Here is a 25,105-nt window from a genome sequence, read left to right as displayed (position 1 = left end):
TATGCTGTATACTTCTCTGGATTTTAGTATGTGTTTCTTGCTTGATATTGTTTGCATTAGTTGTAGTTCCATCTTATCTAGGTCATTATCCCTCATTATTCCTGGACAATATTTGATAACCATTCCTTTGTATATAGTCTTGTATTAGGTTAGAACTTTCTTATTTAGACAAAAAGGGGGAGATGTAGCGGGTAGCCATTTCAGCTTTGATCTGGAAGTTCCAACCCCCATTGAGACTTTGGCAACTGTCACGCCTACAAGGCGGGGCCAAGAGAGGTGCCTGGAGACCCGAGATCTGGGTGGGCAGTGCTCTCTCTGGTCCGAGACCCTGGACAGTGGAGGTGGGCCAAGCAGAGCTCCAGAGAACACCGCTAGAATGTGATACACCTTCCCCAGACCCCGCAACCTCTACCTATCCCTTAATTTGTAAGTTACGCCATTAAATAAATCTCCTTTTAACTACGTGGAGTGGCCTTAATAATTTCTCCAATATTTTCCCTTCACATTCTATGTAGTTGTGGTACAGATACCTGTCTTACATACCCAACCCTCTTTGGAAAGCATTAATAACATATTTATATACATGAAAGTGGAGAAACATGAAATAGAGAAACACCCTACTGTTCTTCCTTCTGTATGACTTTCCAATTCTTTTCTCTACCAGATAAAAAATAATTGTATTTTCCAAGAAGCAGTTTGATTAAGCACAAGTTCAGGACTAGGGTTGCCTGATATTATTCCTTTTCCATAATTAATGAATTATGATCAGGTCCAAGTGTTTGACCTAGCTTAGTCCCCATCTCTTCACACGTAAAATGAGATACTTTGGTACCTGAGATGATCCTGACCAATTGAACTAACAGTTAAAAGACACTCTGCATACTGGTAAGTTCTGTGACCAAACAGTTTTGAAATTTTTAGATTATTTTAAGTGTATGAATGCTTTGTCTGTGAATCATGTGTGTGCTGTTACTATAGACATCAGGGGACACTGTCTATTTGCCATGAGTTGGAGTTAGAGATGGTTGTGGGCTACCATGTGTGTTCTAGGAATGAAACCTGGATCCTCTGCAAGAATAGCAAGTACACTTAACGGGGCCATCTCTCCAGCCCCATGATTATTGTAGTTACTGATAACATGTGATATTTTGTCACCTTGACAGAACTCTGTATAACCTTTCTTGACAAATGACTTTTAATCTATTCTTGAATACACACTTTCATAATTGTTGATAATTTGTGTGCTTCTTCGTTGATGACACGGCGAGAACAGTAGCCATATTACATTTATGACATGACCTTTGAATGTCAACGATGCTTATTTAATCAGATAATTTCATTTTTTTTAAGAATGAAAGTTTAAGAAATAAACATGGTAGAGTTTATAAAGTAATGCAGAACTTGGAATTGTTTCTGTAATACACTAAGGAAAATTCTTAGATAACTCACCATGGTACTTTCTCACTCACAGATGCATGAATAAAAGTATGGACAGGGTGTGAATACACCAAATCAGGACCTTTTGGCATTATCTTGCAGCCTTTCTTTGAATAAGCTTCCCAGGTATATGTTGTGTACATTCACACACACCACATATCTCCTCATGTTAACCCTTTTGGCTAAATACATTTTGATTATTTATAGTGGAAGAGACAGGAAAATTATTTTAGGCTGATATTGAGCCATGTTATCATGACTGTAACTGTGTTATGATCTGACCCTGACAGGCAATGCCTAAAAACGTGCTATAAGAGGTGACAATAATACCTTTCCTGTAATGTAATAGGGTGTGGTTTTATTGCATTATAGGGTCCCATTTATCATTTTTATCAAGTATTGCTTTTTTACATGTAAAAAGACAAGTAAAATTCCTGCATTTTGTCAGCCCAGGTAAAGGAAACACAGGGAACATAGTTGACTAAATCAGTACAGGTCATCGCAAATCCACAAATCTGCAACTACACAATATTTGTCTCACAGGATTGAGAAATATAATCCAACCTCCTTTTATGCCTTCCAGAGAAGTCACTCAAAAGGTATAAGATACATAGGAGGGGGAAAGATGGTGTCAAATTAAAGTAGCACACGGTGAACTGGCCATCTGGCTGTGGAGCGCTAATTTCCCTTCACATTTTATACAGCCATGGGGCAGATGTCAGTCTTACTCACCCAACCCTCTTTAAAAGGCATCAATAAGATCTTCATATACAAGAAAATGTAAAATCATAAAACAGAGAAACACAAAACATTGTTTATATCTCCAAAGAACTGGAATCTACAGAGAAAACAAAACAAGCACATGGTTATATACCAATGTGTAAAAGGCAACGTCTAAGGGCTGACATGGCATGAGAAGAGAGTAGCATCCCATCATGGCTCTGTCAGCAGAGAAACTTTGATGAATGAAGTCACTTTGACTCTTGACCTGGAAGGGTGGGCTGAATATGAAGAATAAGGAGAAAGGGTGGAGGAAGAGAGCACCACTGCACTTTCCAGCAGAGGGAAGGCTGCATGGAAACTGAAAAGCAAAGGGTTTGTTGTTTGTTTGTTTGTTTTTTTTTTTTGGAAGAGGGAGAGGGAAGTGTGTTAGCCAGAGTACCATGAAGTCTGTTATGAAAGAGTCTCTCTTAGAAATATACATTGACAAGCAAGACAATGGCAGGAACAACTGACACATGAGTGTAGAAGGAGGAATGCTTGTAGAGTGTCAGCTAGACAAAGGCAACCAGTCACTACTGGGAGAAGGACAACAGCCTCTAACAATTGCTTGTTCAGTGTAGAGTTGTCGGCCTTGAACCCATACACAAACTAACAACAAAAATGAACTCAGCTTGGTGATGTGTGTGTGTGTGTGTGTGTGTGTGTGTGTGTGTGTGTGTATAACAAGTAGAATCATAGAGAAAGAGACTATCAGCTTGAGAATGATGGGGGGATGAAGGACCTGGAGAAACAAAAGAGAGAAGGACAAGACGAGAGGATGTAAGGGCGGAGTGAGTTCTAATTTCATTTCAATTGAAAACATTTTACAAAGGAAGCTGACATCATGTACTTTGGCTGAAACACTGGAGAGTGTATGAGGCTACTTTGTGAAGACAGATTTGGAGAAGCTGAGGGATAGAGGTGAGGTTCTTTGTATGCATAACCTAAGAAAATGTGTATCATGCCAGGCAATGGAAACTTATTAATATTTTATGAATGGGAAAATAATAGCAATAAGATGGCATTTTAAAGGAGTTTCTGGAAGGAGGAATGAAATTGAAGATGGATAGAGAATACACAAAATGCAACTGTATTTGTGGACACTTGTGTTAAATGTGAAGCACAATGCACACATACAATTTGCTCATTTTTACAGTAAGGGGTAAACAGTGAGCATGACCTAGAGGCAAGAATTTTGGTAAACAGAACTGTAAATTACTTACTGAGGATGAATATGGCAGCAAAGAATGCTGGGAGATAAGAATAAAGTGAGTTCTGAGCCTATGAATCTTTTTATTCATAGTAAAAAGCCATTCCAGTTCATGCAAAAATAATGTGATTAATATTATGTGTTGAGGGAAAAAGTTGAGTAAAAATTAAAAAGCCAACTAAACCAGTAACTAGAAAATAATTGCAGTTACAAGGGCATGAGAATTTAAGATGACATAAGCCTAAATGGCCATGGTTTTCTCAAGTGAGTTTAAGTGGTGACTCAAAGGTCAGTCATGAAGACATGAACTAATGACAATCTCGATGTGGCACAGGGTACCCAGAGCCTCCCTGGAAATAATCTTATTGGTTTCCTATGTGTTTCAAAGTATACATAGATATTATGATCTTAATATTCCAGTGTCAACTATTGGCTATGGGCTATTGCTTGCTTCAAAAGTGCTGTTTATACTGAAGAAGAGGATGGAGGAAAACATTAATAAATGCATTTTTGTGTTTGCTTTCCTCTAAGATGAGAATGTCTGAAGCAGTCACTCTCAGTAGCCTGGGTCATCTGTGAAGAGATAAGATTCACTTTTGTAATATTTCAGAATATGTAAAATAATCTTAGGAGATTAATGTTATAAAGAAAGAGCTATTAAGATTCAAGCAACATTGTGTGCTTGAACACTAAGCCTGGGTTGAAATATTTTATTAAAGTTTCATTTTCTGTTTGCTCAGGATAGTCAGAAAATATTCTCCATACTATAGGATTTTTCATTTAAAATACATTATTGACTTTAATTAAAAGTGAAAGAATGCTTTTTTTGATATCCACATTTTCTTTTTCTTTGCCTCAAATTTCATAAAATTCTTCACATTTTCACACACTATATGTATTAAAATAGGGAACATCACTACTAACATATGTGTTTATCAGTGTTCTGTTCTTTAGTGTCAAAAAAACTACTAGGGTTTAAGACCTATATGGAGATTCAAAGAAAGCTGCAGGATGGTAAACCCTGTTCTAAGGTGTACATTCATTTCTCCTGCAAAAGTCTTGCTTATGGGACTCAAGGTTAAGTCTAAGATTACAAATGTTATAAAACAAGTATGACTTCATCATTTCCCATGGAATTTATGCTTTCTCAAAGTATCTTATTCTCTCAAATTTGATGATTTTTTAATAGGTCAACATTTGTCAACCTATGAGTCGCAACCCCTTTGGTAAACGTCTATCTACAAAAATATTTACATTACAATTCATAACAGTAGCAAAATTACAGTTATGAAGTAGCAACAAAAGTAATTTTACGGTTGGGGAGTCACCACAACATGAGGGTTGCAGCATTAGAAAGTTTGAGCACCACTGGTATAGACAAACCAGCAACAAATGAAGATACAAGGCTATGTGTGGGAAAGGGGCTTGTAGCGGGGAGGGGTGGTTGTAGGAGTTGGAGGAAGATTAGAAAGGGTGGGAGTTTACAGTGCTCAAAATGCATTTTATACATGTATGGAATTGTCAAAGAACAAATTCAGCAAAATTTACATGTGAAAAAGATAATCTTAAATCCACCTATAGCAGAGTAATACAACCTTCTGAACACAACATTGGTCGCATTGCATTGGCCTTTTACTATCATGGGGGAAGAATCTAGAAAGCCCCAACTGGAACCCACCAGAAAACACTTCACGGACTCTGGCTTGGGCAGTGGAGAGCTGATTTTGAGACGTGTATATCATGTTCTCGACTACTCACAACACTGTTTTCACATGTTTATTTGCGGTGATAACTGCTAGATTTCATGAGTATCCTGTTGTAAAACTTGCTTTTATTATCACGTGATTATGAACATAAATATGGCAGTTATGTGAGTCCTTTGGTTTGTCTGACGTGCATCCCCTTCTATAGATGAGCACAAGTGATCCTGATGTCTGTAGTCTGTCTTTGGACTTTTTCATTGTGAGTAGTACAATAATGTTAATCAGAGGAAAGTACGTCTCAGGTTCCTTACTCTTTAAACTAGACAATTTACTACTTAGTTTCAATGTTTTCATGAACAGCTCAGCAGCAGGTTTTTAGTGTTTTTCGTTCTTGATATTTTAAGTACCCCCCCAATCAATGAAAGGTATTATTAGTTACATGAACTCATCTTTGGGGCAGCTAGAATTAAAGACATTAAGGATCATGACTTTTTGAAATTTAAAAGACTTATCTGATAAAATTTTTTAAAAGATTAAACAGTGGGGTTTGTAAAGCCAGAAAATCACATTAAACCAACTATTCTATGCATGTGGCCAGTATAACAAAATAGTATAAACTGGATGGTGTCAGAACAAAACAATAATAACAAAAACATTAGCATTTTTTAAACTGATATATAGCCTGAGACTATATGTCAAGTGTCAAGATGGCTGCAGACTTGGTGCATCAGGGTCTAACTTACATTGGAACTTTCTCAATGCCCCTTCTTTTTGTTACTTGACAACATTGCTTTTGGAGGCTCTTTTATAGGGTCACCAACCTCATTCATAAGAACCTCATGTTCACTGCTTTGTGACCTTCAAAAAGGCTTCACCCCAACACCATCACATTAAGAATTAGGATTTACACATACTGGCTGTGGAGCAGCCAAAGCATCAATTACAGATTGAGTGCCCTAAGAAAATGTGATTGACACATTACAGAATGAGAACTGTGAACCAAAAGTTCAGTTCTGCAGCTTTTTTTTTGAGAGCCTACAAAGTTTGTTTCACAGATAACTTGGACTAAAGGGGGTAAGCTTCCTATGTGTGTTGAAAGGATTCTGAATATATACCTTGGTTAGCAATCTGCACCAGTATCATGCATGATTCTCAAAAGGAAGTTACTACGTGCTTGAACTAATGTGAGTGCCCAAATCATTTCCCCTAAATATGTCACCTTACCTAGAAAGCACTCAGGATTAGAAATCCCTTTCATCTCTAAACGCTGAAAAGGAAAAATGAGAACACAGATCTAACAGGACACCAGATTTTCAATTAATTGAGAACTGGTTTAAAATATTGGATGAAATAATAACTAAGTGGTTTAATAAACCCTGAATCTACAAGATTAACCTATCAAAAAATTATTAAGTAACCTGTGATGTTGGTGTTTACTGTGTTCTTCACTCAACAACAGATAGCTGTATGTCTGATCTTTCTCCTCTTTTAGGGCTTTACATGGTTAAAGAATTGAGAAGGGAATTGAGCTCAAGCCTGAAGCATCCCAGTGTCCCCTGGGTGACATGAAGTTCCGCAACTTCATTCTGTGGTGACGACACAGGGAGGATGCACCCTGTGGGTGTGCTCAGCAGCTGCAAGTAGACCACCTCTGTTGGCTGCAAACACCACACACCTCATTGTTTCCTTGTCCACCTGCTGACATTTTAATAATATCCAATGAGAAAGAAATTGTGAGAATTTACAAGGATGACTCTTGGAAGTACTGAGAACATTAACTGACATGCACTAAGTATTCAAAACACAGACAAGCAATGGTGAAAACGGTCTTATGTGAAGCACTTGCATATAGGTGCAGCTTCTGATGACAGTCATAAAGATGATGATGATTTCCACCCCAAATAGGACAGACAGTGTAATGATGTATCTTAACACGTAAGTTATTACTACAGAAGTGGTGATAGAATAACTGTAAATGCATGATCTCTTGCCATCAATCAATAAAGTGATTTATGAATTCAATATCCATTCTGTTGAATATCATTCATTTATGAACCATGTTTTCCAAATGATTATTTTTTAAGATAACAAACTGATCCTCTCAAAGCTCAGTGATAATTGGCCAGAGGTCAGAGATGACTCCAAAAATCAATGACTTTCAGACACAGCAGGACCGCTGTACTTATGAAATCACAATGGTTGAAACAACATGCACAAGACTTGTGCAATCCCTGACAAGACATGGAATGGAAAAGTTCCACCCCTATCTGAGGAGCTATGAGAATCTGATGATGGCTGCTGGGAGGGAAAGTGTCAGTTTTATTTAAGAATGGAGTCTTGGTAAGTTAACCACATTCTAGTTGGAGGCCACACACCCAAGGGTACATGGGCAGCACAAAATAAATTTGATAGGTGTTAAAACAAAACTGTGGGTGGGGAAGAGGACATGGGTCTGGGAAGAATGTGGGAGGGGTAATATAATCATAACAGTGTATCAAATTCTGATAGGTCTAATAAAGATGAAGGGATAAGAAGTTGAGGTGCAGAATATTCCCATTCTGTTATGGGAATATTAAACAACAATATACTTATTTTTAATCACATGTAGCAAGTATAATTATGTGTATGTTTAGAATAATATACCTCATCTTTTTTTCACTCAGAGTTTAAGTAATAATGCTTGAATAGCAGAGGCTAGGTCTGTCTCTCTGGGACTCAATGATGCTCATTGCTGTAGACTGATTTGGGGTGGATATAATGGTGGAAGCATTTACCTCCTCATTCCAAAAGCACTTCATTGATAGGTTTGCTCATCTCTACTTCTCAGGACTTACTCATGCTATCATGCAAATGGTCTTACATTAAGTACTTTACTCTATCTTCACACTTGAGGTGTGCTCTTTAATCCCCAATGCAGAACTACATAATATGTTGTGATTTTCAGTGCTATAATGAGCAAGGGGTACAGAAAAGTTAATATTAGTGAAGGCAGTCAATTAGTGATAAAGCTGCAGCATGAATCTTAAAAAGTCTTATTAATAAAAGCAAACCTGAGGCCAGTTATTGGAGTGAATGCTGGAAGATCAGAGAAACAGAACAAGCCACAGCTTCCTCATCTTGTCAATTCCTCAGCTGATCCTGTTTCCTCAGACTGGAAGCCTCTGAGTCCTCATGCGAATGGATCTCTGCTGAAATGTTGCTCAAAAGCCTAAAAGCTTAACCAGGCTCTAGTTCCTGGTTTTCACGCCTTATATACCTTTCTGCTTCCTGTCATCACTTCCTGGGATTAAAGGCATATGTCACCATGCCTGGCTGTTTCCAGTGTGGCTTTGAACTCACAGAGCTAGGGATGGATCTCTGCCTCTGGAATGCTAGGATTAAAGGCCTGTGTGCCACCATTTTCTGGCCTCTATATCTAGTTGTTCTGTTCTCTGACCCCAGATAAGTTTATTAGGATGCACAATATATTGGGGAACACAATATCACCACATAAAGCTGAGAATTAAACTCTGGCTCTTTCTTCTTCAGCCTGCGCTACAGGATCACAAAATACAGAAAAGGGACATTACCCCTTCCTGCCACCATGAGATAGATACATAAATACTTTACAAAATATTGGTTCCTGGTAAGTTATTATGTTCTATAAATAAAATTGCAATTTCAATATAAATAAGAGTTTGCTTTCTAGTAATACATTTGAAAACCATCATGTAATACTATTCCTAATGGTTATGTTTAGGTAGATGAAGTAGTTCATGCCTGAAATCCCCATCAGTAGGGAAACTGAGGCCCGTGGATTTGCAGAGTTCCAGACTAGTGTGAACTACAGAATGAGATTTTTGTCTCAAAAGCAAAATCAAGTAAAATACACAAGTATTCTACACACATTAAACATGGTTCATATGAAATTAATATATTTAGCTATAAATTAGGCAGATAAATAATAAAAGTAAAAGATTATTCAAGGTTTATTTTTATTAAAATATTTCAGTACTGTGCTCTACATCTTTGTGGTTCTGATAATATTTAATGATTAAGGTTGTTAATCAGCATAAGTTATAAGATCATTTAAAGCATTATCTATACAAACTAAATGTGAACATTTCATCTTGGAATCACTCTGTCATAAAATACTAAACTTAAAAAGCTATTTTATCCCCTTGGAAGGTAACCATCTCAAGTAAGATGAATATATCTTTCTTCTATATGAGAGAAAAACTAGAATCTTACCTTTCTTGCAAAATCATTCTGACATTTAAAGAGACAAAATATTGAATTTATGCACTCTTAATTCATCTAATTTTTCAATGGCTTTAAGTCAAGTCTAACAGAATGGAATCGCTATGTTTCTGTCCAGGAAGCTGTGAGGCTGTAGACAGTCCACTCTGGGTGAAAAATCAAAGATTTAAGACCAGAATGGTACGTAAGAGCACATGTAGCTTATAAAAAATATACATTCGGAATAAGAATAGAATACCATGGCAGGTGGAAGAACATTCTCCCAACAGAGTGATGTCAACATAAAACTGTACAGGTTAAGAAGACTGAGTAAAACAAATAATGAGACAGAATTTCCTCAGGATCAAGGACTAAACTTGGTGAACTGGAAAATCTGATTAGGATGCTATTCTTAGATAAATCTGAAAGGATAAATCTGGCTTTCTCTATAAATCACCTATTAACCCAAAACAAAGAGAATTTGATTTCCAATTCAAATTGAAATTTAAAACCTTGCTCAAATATATTCTAATGGAAAACTGCTATTTATGTAAACTGCACATGACACAGAGAAATTAATGTGTATAGTTTTGTAATAATTTAATATCAAATTACAATATAAATAATATAAAAATCTAAATAAATGGGTTAACAGTTATAACACAAATAAACCAGAAAATGGGGACATCACAAGTTCCATTCATCTAGGCTCTTATTACTTTGTCACTAAGGAGGTTTATTGTTATATGGTTTCTCAGGGAAATAAGATGTATGCATTTAGAAAATAACTACACTATTTCTTTGTGGCCACATTGTCTTATTTGACCCTGGGCAGGCCTTGCTCATGCTGTCACAGCCATAGTGAGTTCCTGTATACAACTGCTATGCTGTATGTCGAAAGCACTATTTCTCTATATTTGTCCACTTCCCCTGCCTTTTCCCTCTCTTCTATGAAGGTCCCTGAGCCTTGGAAGGAGTGTGTGTGAGACAGACATCAAATTTAGGGCTGAGTACTCTACTGTCTCTTCTACTCTGTATATTAGAAAGCTGTGGATTTCTGTCTTGTCATCTACTACAAAAATAAGCTTCCTTGATAAGAGATGAGAGATGTACTAATCTATAGGTATAACAATAAGCTATTGGGAATTGGTTTAATACTATGGCCAAGTAGCAAAATAATAGTACCAAACTCTCCCATAGGGCCTATGACCTACATAAGTCACAGGTTCTTTGCCTTGATAACAGCACCAGGCATAAGTTCTACCTTGTGGAATGAGCCTTAAAGTTCATCAGAAAGTGATTGATTACTTCCACAACATCTGTTCCACTCTTGTACCAGTAAGCATGTCTTGCTAGGCAGGTCATGTCTTTACTCACATGGTTCACAGCTACATAAGACTGTTAATCAATTTTCTTCCCCAATAGTGTGCATAGTACCTTTCAACACTATGCAGGCTAGCCAGTAGGGATAAAGCTTCCAGGTCTGTTCCACCTTGTTTCCTTCATATATATATATATATATATATATATATATATATATATATCCTTCCCCTTCATATATATATATATATATATATATATATATATATATATATATATACGTGTGTGTGTATGTGTGTGTATTTATGCATATATATGATATATATTATAAAATAAAATATATTGTGTATATTTTTAGGAACCTTCTACAGAAGGTTTCTATATGGCATTTCCAAAGGTCTTTAATGTGAGCAGTCCTTCCCCATTCTCCCTCCTCCTCCATGTCCCCCCCATTCCCCACCCACTTAATACTTTTTGCTATGTCTTTTTCCCTTCATGCCAGTTACATTCTATTTCCCATCACTCTCTGATTGTTATTAATTTCCTAACTTCTATGGCTGAATCCAATATAAACCCTCATATTGAAAGATTCAAACCCAGCATCCACACATGAGAGATCATGAAGCATTTGTCTTTAAGAGTCCGGGTTACCTCACTCAGGATTATAATTTCCAGCTCCATGCATGAACCTACACATCTCATAATTTTATTTTTCTTAACAGCCGAATAACATCCCATTTCATAAAAGTACATTTGCATTATCCACTTCTCAGCAGATGATCATGTGGACTGTTTCCATTTCTTGAAGCTATAGAGACTTTTAGAAGCTATACAGACTTCTAAATATATGTCAGTTTGATATGGAACTAAAGCACAAGGTTTAATATGAAAGTGGGGGGACTAATTATCTATCTCTCTAACAATCCTGTTACTACAATTTTTCTAAGTATTTTTTCCATTTTGAAACATTTGCATTTCCTGCAGTAGAAAGTGTTTTACTTACTTCAGTAAATCTGAGCTGTGTAGATCTGACCACTGTCTACTTGCAATAATCTGTAGGGTTATCAACCATGCATCTTGTATCTGCTCACTTTTTCCCATGCATCACTTTTACAAAGTATATTCAACTCGATCACCTTGATGCTGGTGTCAATCCATGCCCCAAAATAAGACACAAACTATTTCCACTTATCTTAACCATCACTGTACTACATCCTTCTCTACTCTTCAGGCTCTGCCTCCTACACACAGTGTACACCATCATTCAGGTGAATGTTTTAATTCTTTCCATGCCCAGCTTCCACATTTTCAATTTCCCCTGTCCTTTACTCCATACAAAGAACACTGCTACTTACATCCCCACAGTGCTCTCTCCTTTGGGAAGCTTTGACTAACTTGAGAAACCCATTGATTGTTTCCACTTTAAAACATTTAACATCCATTTGTTGTCTCCTCATTATACTTGAACAAGGTTCCAAACAACTCACAGTACCTTATTATTCATTAATATCCTTCATTCTGTACTATGAATTTTAGAACTCAGCCAGCACAGTCCTTAACACAAAGCTCATGACTATTAACTTTGCGAGAAAAAAGAAAATTTAAAAGAACTTTTGCTCACTCTATATTTATTGTCAGTCTTGCTTAATACACAACATATGGTCATGTTATAATTCTACCATCATAAAGCTCAATGGTAATACTGGAAACAGGACTTAGTATAGTTATGTGTATTAGTAATCTACAATAAAAGTACTAAAACTATGGATAGCTTGGCACGAAGGTCATTATTAAATGTCATTAAACTACTTCAAAATGTATATTTTATTTTGGGTTTCTCCACTTCATGCTTTCAGAACTCTTGAGCACTGTGCCACAAAAAGTTATATGCAATTCAATATAAGACAGACACAGCCATGGGTGTTTCTATCAGCTGGGCAACCTAAATCATTGAGCTATATTAGTTTATTTACTCTTCCTGGCATGAAAACAGATCAGTGTTATTATCTCTATATATATGATAAACAAATATAGTAAAGACAAGAAGATAAAAGATAGTAAAATAGTTCTTCAAAATTACTCTACAGCATGGAATAGTCCTACTCCAAGGCCATTATCCACACCCGCCTGTCTTCAAGTGAGTGAAAAGCAAGTTAGATCTCACCAGACTCTCACAAAACAACCACTAGACTTGAGCACAAAATTGTACTCTTCCTGGTTTTGATTCATGTGCTTTCTATCTGGCTTGTTCAATGTAGATCCTCCCAATCTTATACACTGCTGTTCCTTTATAACATTTACTAAATTTTCTTAAATTTATAGAAGTTATGCCTTTCAGACATAATCATTTTAATCTGCATTGTCACAGAATAAATACATATTTTTTTCTGTGAATTTTTCTAATTATATTTTTTGGATTAATATATAATAATATCTGTTCTAATAAATCTTTGAAAAATAGAATTAGATAGATGAGATGGATGACAGATGTGATAAATAATAAATGAGAAGGATAGGTAAATAGTAGATAGGTAAGTAGGAAGATAGATATTGACTTTACAGAATAATATTAGAAGGATCAGTTGATCTTATTAGCGAATCTCACATAATTTGCATATTTTTGTGAATATTCAAATCTAATCTCAGGAAATTTCAAGAATATAATTCATTGCTATGAATCCACTGTTGTATCATAAGGACATGTCCATAGATCCAGGATGACAGATCTCTTGAACCATTTCAATATTATCATGATTTGTTCAAAGTTCATTTCTACCGTCTATACTTCCTGTAAATACATAACTAAATAGAGAGGCTACAAGAGACCAATACTTGGGGAAAGATTTCTTAATATTTGAGACTAAATACTTCTTACTGGATCACATTAGGAATTGTTAAACTGTGTCACATCCTTTCAGTGATTGTTTCACATGGCCCAGTGTGCACAGTGGATCTTAGAAGAGAAATCTTAGGTTTTATTGATATTGCTCACTATGATGGTAGGATTTTCCTAAAGCTATTTGTGGATGACTTGATATGATATGACCTTTCAAACCATTTCATCAGGAGGAAATTCGCATGTGCATACAGCTCACAAAGCTTGCAAAATATGACTCATTACCGAGGCTGGTAATAAACCTGAGGAAGTTAACTAGATTATTTTTAATATTTGAAATAATACTTCAAAAAGCATAATTATTAAGTGTGGATTTTAAAGAAAGGGAGTACTTGAGAAAAACCCTCTGTTATAAAATAAAATAATATATTTAAATCCATAGTAGTCTAACTAAAATCAATGTTAGGGTTAAAAGCATAGGGATCAGAGCACTAGGAGGCCGATAAGAAAGCTTTCAGTCAGATAGGAGCAGCAATGCTCAGAGATAAGAGGAAGGAGAGAGTCTGGGAAAAATAACAAAGCCAGCTGTGGCTGGTTCTGTCTGGTGCCAGAAAGAAGACTTGGGGTCACCAAAGCTCCCTTCTTCCTTGCCCTAGTAATCTCCTCAGCCCTGTGGGCAACTTTATCTTTACACCTGCTCTCTCATCTAATGCAGGTAACCGCCAACAGACTGAGTTGTAGGTAGGATGGCATCTAGGGAAGTCTCTGTCTGCTCCAGGAAGGAAATCACCCTGAAGGACCACACAGATGAAGAAACGGTAGACCAGGATGCACAAGTCCAGATACTAGAAGTATCTTTCACAGTTGCCACTCAGCGCGGTCCCATTCAACTCTGAGAGGTGGACTGTACTTTGGTTTGGTAGCCCCAAACTCTTCTTTGGGGTACCAGTGCCCTATATGAATTCTTCTCTCAAGAACAGCAAACCAAGAGACTGCTCCTGTGGTTGAGAGTGAAGGAACTGTGGTAGAAGGTATATCTCTCCATGCATAGTTATTGGGACTGCATGTGTGTTCAAATAAAGCAATTAAAGAAACCCTACGTCAGTGTTTGATTTTAACTCACAAAAGAAGAAAAGTCCTCCAGCAACAATATCAACAAAACAATCAGTAAAACTTACATTGAAATTAACCATTTCCATGAATCTATTGAGTAAATGATTAACCAAAGGATCCAATCTTAGTGTTTCTAGCCTACCATGTCCATATGTAAGGCGTACTGTGTCTGTACATTTTGAGGTTGGATGAAGGCATGTATTTACTGTATTTGAGAAAAACACAAACTCTTCAGTAGGGTATATGATGTTTCTGAAGGACAAGTATTTTACTAATACTCACCTTTGTGATGTTCAGGGCTTGCATGCTGGTGAATTTTATTCTATTTAGTAAGTGCTTCCATAAATTTCTATGGTCTGTGTGGATGAAGCATTAGAAATGTAGGTCAAGGGGTCAGCACCATTACTTCCTCTGGAGGTGGTTACAGAAGGATCTGCTAATCCTCTGTGTGGCACACGCTGGCTCTTCCAGGCAACCTTTTCACTCTCATCCATATTCTCTCTTCCCACTGGAGACTCATAGCAATATTGTCACTGTAACTGTACTTACCTCAGTAGAAATGGGGTAGGATCTACTTCAGCACAGGCTTTTCAGGGGATCAAAACTCAAGCTGTGAGCATACTCAAAACTTTTCCTGGAAACATCACAGTTTAACACTGAGGATGCCATCACCCTGTGACTGTAGTCAGCTGTGAACAGACTTTTCACAGTGGGTGTGGGGGAAACATTTTATAAGATGGTTTTGTTTTTTCTCACCCCAACTTACAGGTCATTTCCTTGATCCTTTTTATTGGTGAAGAGAGGAATGGGTATGAAGTAAAGCCTTATATAAACAACATTTCACTGGTGATACCTAGCTTACAGGAGCAAAATGGATGAACATTTATTTTCATTTTTATTTTCTGTAAGATTATTCTGGATTACTTTCTCATGAATTAATATTAATGCAGCACAATCCATTGCTAAGATCTGGATGTTAATGTATCCCAAATTTCTTATTTTGAAGCTGAATGATTGATGTAGTAGTATTGCAAAGTGGGGTCTGCTGTGGGATGGTCTATATGTCAAGTGTGTTGCTGATTGTCAACAAATAAATCACTGATTGGCCAGTGGCCAGGCAGGAAGTATAGGCGGGACAAGGAGGAGAATAAAGCTGGGAAGTGGAAGGCTGAGTCAGAGAGACACTGCCAGCCGCCACAGTGACAAACAGCATGTGAAGATGCTGGTAAGCCACGAGCCACGTGGCAAGGTATAGATTTATAGAAATGAATTAATTTAAGCTGTAAGAACAGTTAGCAAGAAGCCTGCCATGGCCATACAGTTTGTAAGCAATATAAGTCTCTGTGTTTACTTGGTCGGGTCTGAGTGGCTGTGGGACTGGCAGGTGAGAGAGATTTGTCCTGACTGTGGACCAGGCAGAAAAACTCTAGCTACAGGGGTCACTGAGAAAGAAATGGATGAAGGAGAGATCTGTCCCTCCATACAATAGGCCTCACAGAATTCTTCCCTGTGTACAATGCAGTCCCTCCATACCCTCCCTGTGTTTAATGCAGTCCCTCTATATAACAAGCTCCCTCCCCAGGCCATGTGAAAACACAGCTTCCTGTCACTGAGACCCAAAAAGCCAGGAACCAAATGCCTGGCACCTGGACATGAAACTTCCTGCTCATCTTATGTACAAGAAGTAAATTTCTGTTGTGCTTGTGTTTCTTAGCTTGTTTTGACTACTCAGTTCATGGTACTTTCACCATAGCCCATTGGGACTGAGAAATGACATTTTCTTGTGATCAGTTTTAGTATCCTTAATAGGTGGGAAAAATCTAACACATCTACCACACACATTTTCTGGTTGCTGGCTGTGAACTTGGATAAACCAAGGCACTATAAGGCTCTAGAAAAAGTATGAAACAAAAATCCTGACATGAAGTATTTCCCATTTTACCCAGTAGATTATACAGTAAGTAAATTTTTTTATTTCTTTCATTTTTTTGAGGTTATATTATAATGATATCATTTCCCCCTCTTTCCTCTGTCCTAAACTTTCATGTCCCCCCGCCTTGCTTTCTTGTAAATTCACAATTTCTTCTTTCACTAATTCTTTTTTTTTGTTTTTTGTTTTTTTGTTTGTTTTGTTTTGTTTTGTTTTTTTTGGTTTTTCGAGACAGGGTTTCTCTGTGTAGCTTTGCGCCTTTCCTGGGACTCACTTGGTAGCCCAGGCTGGCCTCGAACTCACAGAGATCCGCCTGGCTCTGCCTCCCGAGTGCTGGGATTAAAGGCGTGCGCCACCACCGCCCGGCCGTTCTTTCACTAATTCTTGCTCTGTGTGTGTGAGTGTGTGTGTGTGTGTGTGTGTGTGTGTGTGTGTGTGTATTCCTAAATACATGAGTACAACCAGCTCAGTCTGTAACATTATCTATATAAGATTCTATAACACATAATAAATGTTGTATATTATATAACACTATATATTATGACCGTTCATATTATGTATTATTCAAATAATATATTTTATTATATATTTATGTATAAATTTATTTTATATTATATGAAATTATATATAAATGTAGCATATATTTATATATAACATATAATACGCAATTATACATAATATATTATAGTTGTTTAATTATATATTATATATGATTTATATGTGATAGATATAATGTATAATGAAAATATATATGATATTATATACATATGTTTTCAAGGATGACCACTTGGAAAGACCATAGGAGCCAGAGGATCAGGAGTTTGCTGTGAGACTCTGTCTTCTGGGAATCAGAACAGACGCTTCACCCGTAAAGTCTCACCAACATGACTGCACAAATGTGAGCTGAACAATGATGAAAACAACAGACCTGAAAACGGGGACGAGAAAAGCACATGAGGCCGCGTGCAACCCTACACAGAAAACGAGAACTGTAAACAGTTCATGAGTACTGAGAGCTGAGAGCAGGACCAATGTCTTCCTCAGGGAAGAGCACACCTGGTGTGGGAATTTGTTCTGTTCAGCCAATGACCTTTGGCCTATCTGGCCCGATAAGCTTCGTCTTTTTGGGGTACATGACAGGTTAAAACTGAGGACGGGGTGTGCACTGGCTTTCTTGGGTGGTCAAGACCTGGTTAAGTGGCATGGAGCACCTTGCAGTTGGTCCCCTTCCTGCCCAGGGCAGGACAGGACAGCTGAAGCTGGACTGGAAGGATCAGCAGGGGCAGTATCTTCCTTGTTCTGTATTAGTGAGTCATTTCCCCACTGCATCCTGTGGAGGTCCACAAAGGTTTCCTATTGAGATTTGAGCTTGCTTTACCCAGCAGGGCTGTGTTAGAGGATTGTTTGACTACCTGTGTGGTTATGGTGATTGGAAGGGTCTGCACTTGACTGTGTTAGGGGGAGGTCTTTTGCTCCACCCTTGGCATTCCTATAAAAGGCCCTTTAGAAGATACAGGAGGGGCTGGTGGATATTAATCTAGGCTCTCCTGAGGCTATCCTGTGTTTCTATCTGTTTCTCTCCCCTCTATCTTTCCATCTAAATATTTCTCACTCTTCCCTCCTCAAGAGTACCCTGGGGAAAAAGTGCGAGTGGGCCTCCCACAGAGAAATAGATAGGCCTCCCACACATCCCGCAATAAATGTGTAAATATATATATTTAAATCTTTTAAAAACCAAGTGCTGAGGACTAAACTCTGTGGCAGAGTGCAGTTGTTACTTGGCTTCTGAAAGAGATGAATGTAAGCAGAAAACATTAACTGAAACTCAGCTGCTACACTGACACTTAAAATGGTGGAGCTTACAGAAGTTGAGCTAAAGGAAGAGGAGATGTCCTTCCAGACAGAACCAAACACAAAAGGCTAGAACACGGCAGGGCCTGGAGAGGGGTACTCTGATATCTTCCTCCTCAAATGCTCTAACTTTCCCTTGACACTTCTTATAAACACAACAGGTCTTACTTCCATGCTTGGGGGATCTGTAGAGATAGGAGTAATGATGTCAACATGGCTTTTATTAGCGAGTGATAGCTAACTCCCTGTCACTTTGGCTGGACAGGTACCTTCCAGGCGTTATGAAGCATCAGTCTGGTCTGTTGTGTTGGCTTCTCAGATTATCCCCTCCTACGCAGATGACCCAGCATAGTGTACATGGACCTCCTTTATCACCTCCAATCAGTTTAAGGCCTTAACAATTAAAACATAAGTGTCCTGGAGAGGGAATCTTCCTCAGCACTAGAGAGACAAATGCTGTTGACTGTCCAGCTTGCCTGCCACACTGCACACTGTTGACTGGTCAGCCACAATGGACACATTCCCTCAACAAAGCTCTCCATTTCTGTCATCCTCCTCAAGTGTGCCTGTGTAAGTGCATATGTGCATGTGTGCACATGTGTATGTATGTGTGTGTGCATATATGTATGTGTGCATGCACATGTGTGTATCTTATTGATTCAGTTTTCCTGAAGAATTCTGATTAATGTGTCTCCTCTACATAGCTACCTAATTACTTTTTTCCTAGATCCTTAGAAAAATATTTCTTAAACTTCCTGAGTATATGCACATTCAAATATTATGATAAATTATTATAGAAATAACTCAATGTAGCTGCATTTTAAACTGGGGACAGGGAAATACACTACATTCCCTTCACATAACAAATCATTGAACATAAGAGCACTTGTAAGATTTGGTGAGGACTTCCCTTCCATTCGCCTGTTTGCCTAATATACAGTGCACATAGCATGAACCACTTCCTAAGTCTCAGAACCCATGACACCTTCTGATGCTAGCTGGCTTTAATAGGAGCAGTTCTACATTAGCCTATGAAATCCCTTCCCTTTGTCCATTTTTATTAGAAACTTAATAATGATCACATGTGCTCTCTTGACATAATTAAATAAAATCACAGCCATTGAAACACATTCAAATGCTACAGAAACCAAAAAGAGTGTGATTTTTCATGCCAGCAGCAAGCTGTAACAGGCCATTATCTACAGTCTGAAGAGCTCTCCCCACTGGGAAATCGCCACAGCCCAGATATGGAGATGTCATTATCTCCAGGATGACCTGCTTCTTGTACTGCTATCCAGTATGCTGGCCAGAAGTCTCAGATAAATTGAAAGGACCTAAAGATTTATGAACTCACAAATGCCTTCATTGTGAGGAACCCTGGCTGAAATACTGGATGGTCTCATGCATACGAGAAGATCCTTCTGCAAAAATAGAAAAAGTATGTGGAGTAATGGGACAATAAAATCGACCCTTATTTACTACAAATTCTCCTATGAATGGGTATAAAAGCTGAAGCCTGAGAGCACGTTATGCCTTGTGAGGCCATACTATCCCTTAAACAGGCATTTTTTAGGTAGCTGAACACTATGCACTGTCTATAGTAATTTATGTTTGTGTTTTTAAGCAAGGTCTCATTTTAGACAAAACATGCTTTATGCATCCTATAGAATTTTACCATGTTTTCTATGAGTGTTAGTCCAGTATAACTGTAGATGATCACAAAATATATTATAAAAATATATGTCAAAAGACAAAACCAAATTCACACTCCTTTGAGTTCATTATACCAGCACAATAAACTGTTTTCCTTAAATCATCCTACAAATTAATTTCCCTTTGTTTAAAATGATACATTTTAGTCAATTTAGTAAAAAAGACTTAATTTAGAAGTGTTTCATTAATTCATTTTTATTCTATGGACATCGCGGTGGTTTGTCTGTAATAATTAATTTTACAGTACAAAAGTGTATTTTCATTGAAGATCCATAGTTTTTTATCTTTGTAGAATAGCAATCTCTTATTTTTTGATAGAGAATCTAGCTACTTAATATCTTACAGGTTTGGCTAGCACAGTTGGAGTTCATTCAATAAATGATATGCCACACTACATTGTCAGGCATCAGGTCACTCCCAGAGTTTAAAAGTACATCAGCTTTAGCATAGTGAGGTGCACAACTGTGTGCTATGCACAGATATCATTGATTCTAGAATATCTCAAACACAAGTGTGGATTTCTGTTTCTTAAGTAAATTTTTATTTATTTATTTTTTTTTTTTTTTTTTTTTTGGTTTTTCGAGACAGGGTCTCTCTGTGTAGCTTTGCGCCTTTCCTGGGACTCACTTGGTAGCCCAGGCTGGCCTCGAACTCACAGAGATCCGCCTGGCTCTGCCTCCCAAGTGCTGGGATTAAAGGCGTGTGCCACCACCGCCCGGCAAGTAAATTTTTATGGCTTTAAATTATTCTATAACTTATGAATTAATTTATCTTTAGAAAAAGAGAGGTTTCCTGTATATTGAAAAATTAAAAAGAAAACAGATGAAGATGTGTGGAGGGGGTAAGTTAGAGAGAAGGGAGAAGGTGAATTGGAGAGAGGGGAAGGTCAGACATGGTGGGAGAAATGAGTTAGAGATGGAGATGTTTAACTTAAAACTTCTGTGGGGGTTTAATCATTTAAGATGGATGCTCATTCAGGGTCTTGTGTTCTTTCCTGAAAGTAATATGTAATTTTACTGATGACTGATTTGCAGACCTTGTGGAAGATAATACAGTTTCACATCAACCACATCACTGGCTGAATATGAATGGTCAAAGTCAAAGAAAGGTGACATTTTCCAGGATTAGGAAATATTTATGTTGCTATGGAGCAATAATTGGTGTTACCTACATAAGAGGTGCATATATTTTCAGTTTCTTTTTGTTGTTTTAGTCTAGGAACTTTCTACACCAAACAAACTAACAAGCATATTACTGAAGTTTCTCAAAATGGGAGTACTGGCAATGGGGAAGATGAAAAATGTGGGAATAGTTCAATTTATTAAATTCATTTAATTGGCACTCTAGCATCAGAATTTATATTGAACTTGACAGCAGTGATTTTTGCTTACAATATTGAGCAATACCATTCCATTACTCATCTGCGTTCATTTTCTCTCTTTGGGAAACACTTGAAGAATTAGAAGGCTTATGTTAAGACACTTGGGGACTTTTAGGAAATAGCTCCATCTCATTAGGCGAGATGCCCAGAAGTTCAGGCAGGAAAGTCAGACAGTGAATTTGAGATCAAGCTACAAAAGGAGGATATTTTTATGGTGTGACAATGAGCCTGAATGGGGGCTTCATGATAAATCAACACTCATACATATTAATCTTTCTGCCATCTCTTGGGTCATGGCCAAGAGTGATCTTTTTCATTCAGCTACAAGGGAAGGGGGTATGAAGAGAGATGTAGGAAATGCAACAGAATGACACTCCTGTGAAGAGGAGGGACAAACCTAGGGGAACTGTCAGAGTTCACACCCACTGTTCACTGAGGGAAATGCAGCCCAGGGAACAGTAATCTAGCTGTTTGCATCCTCATCTGAAAACAGCTTCATGTTGATTTCAGAGCACAGAAGTGTTGACATCCTCATGCTAACATGGCTTTTTCAGCAAACTTGAACTGCATCAGGGAAACTTATTATCAAAGACTGAAGTTGAGATTCAAGATCAATTCAATAAGAAAATTTAAAAGATATTTTTAATTTTCCATTACTTAGTGTTTTTTATTTTAATTTAATTTTTGATAATTTCATATATAAGTTGCTATGGGATGTTCTGTATGGCAAATGTGTTGCTCTGATTGGTTAGTAAATAAAACACTGATTGGTCAGTAGTCAGGCAGGAGGAAGTATAGGCGGGACGAGGAGAAGAATTCTGGGAAGTGGAAGGCTGAGTCAGAGACACTGCCAGCTGCCGCCATGACAAACAGCATGTGAAGATGCCGGTAAGCCATGAGCCACGTGGCAAGGTATAGATTTATAGAAATGGATTAATTTAAGCTATAAGAACAGTTAGCAAGAAGCCTGGTATGGCCATACAGTTTGTAAGCAATATAAGTCTCTGTGTTTACTTGGTTGGGTCTGAGCGGCTGTGGGACTGGCAGGTGACAGAGATTTGTCCTGACTGTTGGCCAGGCAAGAAAACTCTAGCAACAATAAGTACTGTATTTTTCCACATAAAAATGGAGCAAAACATAAAAATTCTAAAATGGTTGTAGATGAATACTCACGTCCAGAAGACAGAAATGTACTGAGTGATTTTCAAGTAACAAGTGGATGTATAAAATACTATAGATTCTCAGGGGCATCCCTTTACTTTTGAGGGGAGGGGAAAGGCTGTGAACAACTTTCCCAAGACAGTTTCCCAAGCTTAGATGACAGTTTGTACAATGTCCTAGATTGACCCACCTTCCACCTTAAATCTTCCAACTGTTTTGTATTCTCCTATCATCTAACTACAGCAACACCAAAACCAACTGAAAACATAAATACCACTTAGGTAGGTAACACCAGTTTATTATTACTTAGCAAAGTAAATATTTCCTAACCCTGGAAAATATCACTTTGCCTTGACTATGAAGATTCACATTCATCAGTGTGACTTGGTAGTTTGAATTTGTATTATATTCTAGTAGACCTGCACATTGTTAGTAAAATAACATATAACTTTTAGGAAATGACACATTTCCTAAAAGACCCCTGAATTGTCAGAGTTCATCTTTATGAATTTAAATTCCCAAAGAGTGTTTTGTGCACTCCTAGTTATCAGCATATAAGCGTTGTATTCCACCTTTAAAACCTATTTGATTTACAATACAACTCTTGGCATCTCTTCCACACATAGAAAATTTGCTGATGCTACAATCATGTTGTCTTCTAATAGCAAAATCTTTATAATTTTCCCTCAATACCTAGTGGAAATGAATGATTTAAAATATAATCAAATTCAAAAATGGGCTATAATGAGTGACAGATACTGCTGCCATCCCACTCCTCCAGCAGAAGTTCTGAAAGCTGCTGAATTCTCAGAATGATATCTTAGTTCCTCCTCTATGCACAGCATGAGAAAGCATTTTATTAACAAATAAAATATTGATAAATTTCACAGATATGCTGGTCAAGAAACAAATCCTTGCCTCTTTAATAAATTATTTTTTTTATTTCTGAATCCCCCAATATCTCACTTCCAAAGACTTGTTAATCCCACTCTACAGAAGTAGAAACAAATGATATGTCTCCTAGGATGTTTACCCCATTATCCTTATTCATTTTTCAGTCTATAGAGTTCTAGATAACCTGTCATAATGCCATCTGCCAGTACTATGTGAGGGTCATCCCAATAGTGTGCCCTTTGTGAGATTACTCATCAAGAAGAACAAGTCAGTGAACAGAGTGCCTTCTAGAGAAAAAAACAAGTTGAAACCTCCCTGGTGCAATAATTCAGCTGCAGCTCTTATGAAGGGCCCTACACTGACTGTGGGTTAAATTTCAGTCACTAGCAACTAACAAAGGACCATCATAGTAAGCTCTGGCCACCAACTTAACACAAACCTACAGTCACGTGGCAACAGGGACACTTAACTGAAGAACTGCTCCATCAGACTGTTCTGTGGACATTTTCTTGATTGCTACTTAAAGGGAGAGCCTCATGCTCACTGTAGGTGGTGCCACACCCTAGGCAAGAAGGCCCCAGCTTTGTAAGAAAAGTAGCTGAGCAAGCTAGCCAGCAGCTTTCCTCCATGGGCTCTGCTTCAGTTCCTGCCTCCAGGTTCCCCTCCAGGCTTCCCTTGATGTTGAACTGTAAACTGTAAGATAAACAAGCCGTTTTCTCCCCAGGTTGCTTTTGGTATTTATTCTAGCTAGAGAAACCTAACTAGGACAAGAGCATTAGTGATGATTTGGATCAAATTCATAAACACCTGTTATTTTACTTCTGGCAACGTGAAAGGGGAGTTGAAATGTCTAAAAAAGAATAGGTGCTGGATCGATATTGAATAGAAAAATAAATAAACAGGTGTTCATGGAACAATGAAATCAGGACATCTTAACTTGCCCTGGATACTAACAACATTGCTGAAATGACAGCAGCTAGGAAATGAGACAATCAATGTCACTCAGTCTGAATGAGAAAGCTGAGAAACATGTACTCAACAAAAGGTGTTGATGGAGTGCAGAGACAACCTCTGTCTTTGGTTTCATCCAAATCTGAGATTTGATTTGCTGCCGGCAAGCATACTGTGCATGAAAGACATCTTGGAAAATGAGCTCTCCTCTCACTCATTAGGTGTTATGTTCAGTGTGAGCAAGCACATCCTCTGTGCAGCACTTACAATTTGCTTATTTAAGCATGCCTGCCATCACTTATCAAAAGTACATCTCTAGTTTAAACAGTTGAAACTTCCATGGAAAAGTGGCCAACATATATCATCTTTTCTCTAAAGTGAGAACTCAAAGTTACCTTGAAAAGCAACCTAGAAATATGTATGTATGTATGTATATATACTGCATTTCAAATAGCAATCATACAATTATATGAACTGTACAGAAGGAAGATGAAGTTAATAAAAATAACAGACATTGGAACCCCACCACTGGTTCATTTGGTTTAGAGAACAATATGTTGTGGTCTTTGCTGCAGCTGTCTTATCAAACACCAAAAATATTCAGGCTTGGTAGTTTGTTGTTTAG

The 25,105-nt window shown here is 37.6% G+C and overlaps 1 protein-coding gene across 1 annotated transcript in view; it reads right to left on the bottom strand.

Moving 5' to 3' along the window:
* Negr1 (neuronal growth regulator 1) overlaps positions 1-25,105 on the bottom strand; it is a 742,197-nt gene that overhangs the window by 694,271 nt on the left and 22,821 nt on the right. The window lies entirely within an intron of this gene.

This window comes from Peromyscus eremicus, chromosome 6 (genome assembly GCF_949786415.1).
Source record: "Peromyscus eremicus chromosome 6, PerEre_H2_v1, whole genome shotgun sequence".
Taxonomy (NCBI): domain Eukaryota; kingdom Metazoa; phylum Chordata; class Mammalia; order Rodentia; family Cricetidae; genus Peromyscus; species Peromyscus eremicus.
Note: the sequence above shows the minus strand (reverse complement) of the source record. Positions and strands in the feature narration are given on the sequence as shown.